At 41.7% G+C, this 6,464-nt stretch overlaps 1 pseudogene; it reads left to right on the plus strand.

Moving 5' to 3' along the window:
• Nucleotides 1-5,039, plus strand: LOC132403415 (phospholipase A2, major isoenzyme-like; annotated as a pseudogene).
• The last annotated feature ends 1,425 nt before the right edge of the window (nt 5,040-6,464 follow it).

Genomic DNA, 6,464 nt, shown 5'->3' on the forward strand with positions numbered 1-6,464 from the left:
ATGCTGGGGCTGTTTGTCCTCCTTCTGCTCTCAGGTAAGGAATCTCTCCTTGAGTGAGCCTTGTGCTCGTGTTGGTTGCTTCATGTTCTAATCTGTTTGTGTCTGTCTGTTCCTCTCCCTCTTGATGTAGCTAGTGCTGGGAGCAATTCCATTGAGTCCAGGAACCTCATTCAGTTCGGTAATATGATTAAATGTGCCATACCAGGTGTGAATCCACTGAAATGCAACAACTACGGCTGTTACTGTGGAGTTGGCGGATCTGGGACACCAGTGGATGACCTTGACAAGTAGGTGGACAGAAGGTCTCCACAGAGCCAGTTACCATCCACTGGAGACAAGGGACAAAGAACTGTTCTCATTGATTGTCAGAGGCAGCAGGAGTGCATCTTCACTGAAGTCCCAGTGATGGTAGAGAGGATAGTGTTTGGTGTTAGTCTGTACAGGAGGTCAGGACTGTGTAGTGGAACACACCAAGGACAGGGCAGCTGCTCCCAGGGAGGATTCTGTCCTTCTGGAGGATTCAACAGGGGGTTCAATCATGGCAGCACAAGAGAGAACCATGACACAGTGGCTACCTTACCGAGAGAGTGAGGAAGGGAAGGAGAGAGGGGAACCAGCTGGTCGATCAATCTGTTGCTTATTGTTGGGTGGTGAGAACACACGATCCATAGGACAAGGGAAAAAAATAAACATTGGTCACCTTCTCAGGTCTATTGTGGTCACGTCACTTGGAGGAATTCTTTTCCACATTCCTGCCTGAGTCCCCACAAATCCTGATTCCACGTCCCACAGTGAAGCCCCTACCCAGCTCCCTGTGTCGATATGAGCCTGCTCAGTTTGGCTCAGCTCAGGTCGCCCCCTGACTCTTAGCGCTACATGGGAAGTGTGTGACACTGGAGGCTGCAGTAACCGTGTTCTGTTAATTCTAGTCCATGAGTTTTTAATTAAGTGTGATCTGTGATTTTACAGGTGCTGCCAGACCCACGACAACTGTTATGGAGATGCCAAGGAAAAACAGAAGTGTACAGCTGCACAAACGGGAAAATCAAATGTAAAAGTGAGGATGATCAGAGAGTGCCTCATTGTCTTACTTTTATCCTTGGTTCCATGGTCAGCATCTTTTGTCCATCCCTCATTGCCTTTGTGAAGGTGCTGGTGAGCTGCCATCTTGAACCACTGGAGTCGCCCTGGTGATGGTTCTCCCACAATGCTCTTGTGGTGAAGCTCCAGCATTCAGACCCAGTGATGATGGAGGAACGGGTTATGTTCCATGTCGGGATGGTGTGAGACTTGCAGAGACCTGTGTGTGAGCTGATCTCTGTCCCTCTGGGTGGTAAAGGTTATTGGTCTTGGAGATTTAGCTGAGATACACTGGCTGCTGAATTATACAACAGCACAGAATGCTGATGGTAGATATTGGTAGAGATTGTTTCATTTGGTTTATTATTGTTGCAGGTAACAGGCCACAGTGAAAAGCTTTGTTTTGTATTCCATCTGTACAGACAGAGTTGCAATGAAATCAGTTCCTTTGTCACTAATGATGACGAGCTCCTTCTGTGTTTGGGAGCTGCACTCATCCAGGGACTGGGGAATATCCCACTCCTGGCTGATGGTGGAAAGGATTCAGGCAGTAAGACATCAATCATTTCTAATGTGATGCTTAACTTGTGACCTGCTCTTGTAATCACTGGTTAATGCACCTTGGTCAATTATATGTGAGGGTCACTGGTGAACTCCAGTGCAGGAATCACAGAGACTGTGGCAATTCAAACAAAACAGAATATTTATGACAAAGTAATCAGGAAAACTAACAAGAACTCAGGCAAACTGTGCAGAATCCTGACAAACAGAAATCACTCAGACACGCAGAAGAACTTGGTCAGAGTTTCACCAGACAAGGAACCACAATGACTGAGCAAAGAGGGGTTGGCCAGTTCCCCTGACATACACCCTGGAGCAGATAGGAATTCAGAACAGCCCCAGTGCCCAGGCAAAACAATAACCCCCAAGTCAACATCTACAATGAAAGACATAGAAAATCCTGTGCTCATTCAGTTACCCAAACTGAATAAAAATGATAAAGGCAAGGAGCGCTTATCAATGCTCATGATCCCAAATGAGAGACCTGCGACACAAGGTGAGTGAGTTCTAATAAAATAATTAGAATCTGAATCTGAATCAGATTTGATATCATCAACATACGTTGTGAAATTCGTTAACTTTACGGCAGCAGTACAATGCAATACATGATAAATAAATATAGAGAAAAAACTGAGTAACATTAAGTATATATGTCTAATAAACTCTTCCTGGGCTTCCAGCCAGGTACAGGTATCAATTATAACAGATGTCATCAAAACATCAGTGATAATCAATACCGGTACCCAGCTGGAAGCCCAGGAAGAGTTTATTCATCATATATGCCGGGAAAGCACAAGGTGCTTTTTCTTTTGTATACATGTCTATTAAATAATCAAGTTCAAACAAGTAGTTTAAAATGACAGAAATAAAGAAGTAGTGAGAGAGTGTTCATGGGTTCAATGTCCATTCAGAAATCATATGGCAGAGGGGAAAAAGCTGTTGCTGAATCAATGAGTGTCTGTCTTCAGGCTCCTGTACCTCCTCCCTGATGGTAACAATGAGAAGAGGGCATGTCCTGGGTGATGCGGGTCCTTAATAATGGACGTTGCCTCCCGAAGGCATCGTGTTTGAAGATGTCTTGGATACTACAGAGGCTGGTACACATGATGGAACTGGCTAATTTTACAGGTTTCTGCAACTTAAATCGATCTTGTGCTGTAGCCATCCCCCGCTTCCGGATGGTGATACAGCCATTCAGAACACTCTCCACAGTGCACTTGGAGAAATTTTTTGAGTGTTTTAGTTGAAAAACGGAATTTCTTCAAACTACAAATGAAATATAGCTGCTGTCTTGCCTTCTGTGGTTAAGAAAGCATATGGTGGATTGGCCTTCATCAATCATGGGATTGAGTTTAGGAGCAGAGAGGTAATGTTGCATCTATATATACCCCACTTGGAGTACTGTGCTCAGTTCTGGTCGCCTCACTACAGGAAGGATGTGGAAGTCTTAGAAAGAGTGCAGAAGAGATTTACAAGAACATTGCCTGGATTGGGGAGCATGCCTTATGAGAATACTTTGAGTGAACTCGGCCTTTTCTCCTTGGAGATACGGAGGATTAAAGGTGACCTGATAGAGGTGTATAAGATGATGAGAGGCATTGATCACGTGGATAATCAGAGGCTTTTTCCCAGGGCTGAAATGGCTAGCACAAGAGGGCACAGTTTTAAGCTGCTTTAAGCAGATTGAGGATTTTCCTTACAGAGGTTTATAAAGTTATGAGAGGCATAGATAAAATAAACAATCGCAGCCATTTTCCAAGGTAGGCAAGTCCAAGACTAGAGGTCTAGGTTTAACATGGCTGCTGGGTATGTAGAAGGTGCAAAGGAGATGGGTACAATTACATGATTACAAAGATAGTTTGAAGGCTTCCTGGAAAGAAAAGCTTTAGAGGGTTTTGATCAAACGCAGGCAGAAGGGTTAGCATAGAAAGACAGCATGGATGAGCTGGGTCGAAAAGCCTGGCTCTATGCTGCAAAATGTTTATGACCCTATGCACGTGGAAGATGGCTGAATTATGCTCCTTATTTGAAGGTGGTTATTGTCTGACACCTGTGTGTTATCAATGTTACTCACCAGCTAGTGGTCAGGACCCAGATATTGCTGGATCATTTGCAGAGAGCAAATTATGAACTGAGCACTATTGATGAGTAATTACCATCTGATAGCACTGATACCATCAAAAAACATGTGAAATAGTAGATTGAGTAAATATTTGGCTCTGAAAGCCTGCTCCACTATTTGTCAAGATATAGGTTTATCTTCTTGCTCAACACTTTTTCCAGACTTATTTCAATATTCCCAGATTCTTCCAATTTCCCAAATTCAATCAGCTTCAGTTCTGAGTGAATTCATGGCATCCACAGCCTCTTGGCATGGGACCTTCCCCCAGTTTGAACCCTAAATGGCCTACCCTAAATCTGAGCCAGTGACCCCTGGTTCTATTTCCCATCAGTACAGGAAACACCCTCTCCATATCTGCCCTGTCATCCCTGCAGTGGTTTTGAAATTCAATCCACAGAAAATGGATTCAGATGAACAACAGGAGGAATATTTTTGCTTCACTTTACCTCAGCATTTTTACAGAATGCAGTGGAAATGCTGTGACCAGTTTGTTCGCAGCAATTTCCCAATGGAATCATAAACAGATAAAATCTCTAAGCTAATATTTGCGGGACAATTCTGATCACATTAAATAGGGTTCTTGCAAGCTCTTTTGTCTCATACAATCTTCTCACCTGAGAGGTCAAAAATATGCTCACTTTAACATCTCAGGACAGAGAGATGGAGTCACTTTTCCCTCAGGACTGCAGTGGAACATCACTCTTGCAATTTGTGTTAACGTCACTGCAGTGGGTCTGAAACCTCAGAGTCAGAGGCAAGATCCAAGGCTGCTGCTTGGGGCCACGTCAGTGGTGAAGGGCTGGGGATCACCAGGGACTTTTCTAGAATCTTTCCTACAATGATTCAGCAATCATTGTGGTGTAGATCTCCATAGGATTTATTATTCTGATGTCAATGCATGTCTGTCATCAGCTTAATAGGATCCATCGACTCTAGAAATGATGAGGTCATCACAATGAAATTAAAAACCCAAATTACAATTAGTATTTTAAACAATTTATAGAACAGTAATATAAATATCAGAATGTTGCACGTACTATGTAAATGGAAGCTGAAATAACAAAATATATTAAAATATAAAAATATCTTTCAATCTTTCATAATGCAAGGCAAATATCTTTAACATAATGGATTATTTCAAATATGCTTCCGTTCAGATAGTAATAGTCACTGCGGGAAGTTTATCTGTGAGTGTGATCGACAGGCAGCCATCTGCTTCTCGAAAGCAAAATACAACCTAAAGAATAAAGGCATCAGTCAATCTCGCTGCAAATAGGTCGATCTGACCATGTGGTTATGATTTTCCTTGACCTTCTCTAACAAATACTTTCCTTCCAAATTGTGTCATCTATTTTATTTCCAGGAGCTCAAACATCTTTGATCTCCATATTAATGATATTACTATAATCAATAATCTGATTTAAATCCAACACTCCTTATCCTGTCTTACATTATTTGTGCCACTCAGAAAGATAAAGATCTTCATCACTTTAATCTTTCTCCCAATGAAAGCACATCCTGGTTTCAAAGTCTCTTCCCATTACTTTATAAACCAAAAACTGAATGTAACATGTCCACTTTGCCCGTATTTTCACTAAAGCATGAATGCTGCAGTACCTCGGAATCCCATTGATCAACGATGAATAAATTGAATTGAGATGATAATCATTCCCTCAAGCCAGTCTTTCCTTAAAGCAGGGGTGGGCAAACTTTTTGATTTGTGGGCCACAAAGGGTTCTAAAATTTGACAGGGGGGCCGGACCAGGAGCAGATGGATGGAGTGTTTTGGTAATACATCTCATAAGAGAAAATAAAATATCATGGGATATGTAGAAAACATGTGCTTTAATTTCAATTGAAAATGAACAAATGCATTACAACAAAATATCTGTCTTTGAAGTCCCATGGTATTTAGCTATTTATTGAAATGACTTTTAAAACACTGAAAATTAAATGAATAAAATACAGCTTTTTTTAAAAGTAACAGTTATTATTTTAAAGCACTGAAAATTCTGTTATCCTTCAAGATATTATCATCATCACTCTCCTCCTGACTGTCTTTATTTCAAAAACGGTAGGAGATGCAGGTCTACTTGTCCTGCTCCTTCTTATTCAATTGTCCCCTGTGCCAAAACTCAACAACGACCAGCACAAGGACAGAACAGTGACAGCGCACCAGTATGCGGAGCGCGTTATTTGATCTGGAGCGCATTTTTTATTTTGAGAATGTACATGCACCTGCACACTTCTCATGTCCATCACTTAACAGAAATGACATGTAATATGTAAGGCTTATTGAAAAAAATATTTTCAAATGCATTTTTTACATAACACAACGAAGAAACTTATTTTTAATTTCAGTGGGAACAGTGTTGTTGGTCTCCCTTTTTAGCCAGCGCATCAAAGTCTGGATTTAGTTTTAGTTTTGTAGTGGCGATTCTCAGGATGGATCTGAGGTGTTGGTCAGTTAACTTGGATCTGTGGCTGGCTTTGTTGATGTTCATGACACTGAACGCCTGTTTACACAAATAGGTCGAGCCGAACAAGAGTAAAGCGCAAATGTGGAGTAATACGCTGCACCTCAACAAAGGTCAATGTGTAGCAGTGTGCTACATGCAGCGCTAAAATTACGACACGGAGTCGGTAACTGCAGTCGAAGAAAAAAACTTTATTCGAAATCCCCAGCCTCACTTTTAAGCCT

The sequence above is a fragment of the Hypanus sabinus genome, chromosome 13 (genome assembly GCF_030144855.1).
Source record: "Hypanus sabinus isolate sHypSab1 chromosome 13, sHypSab1.hap1, whole genome shotgun sequence".
Taxonomy (NCBI): domain Eukaryota; kingdom Metazoa; phylum Chordata; class Chondrichthyes; order Myliobatiformes; family Dasyatidae; genus Hypanus; species Hypanus sabinus.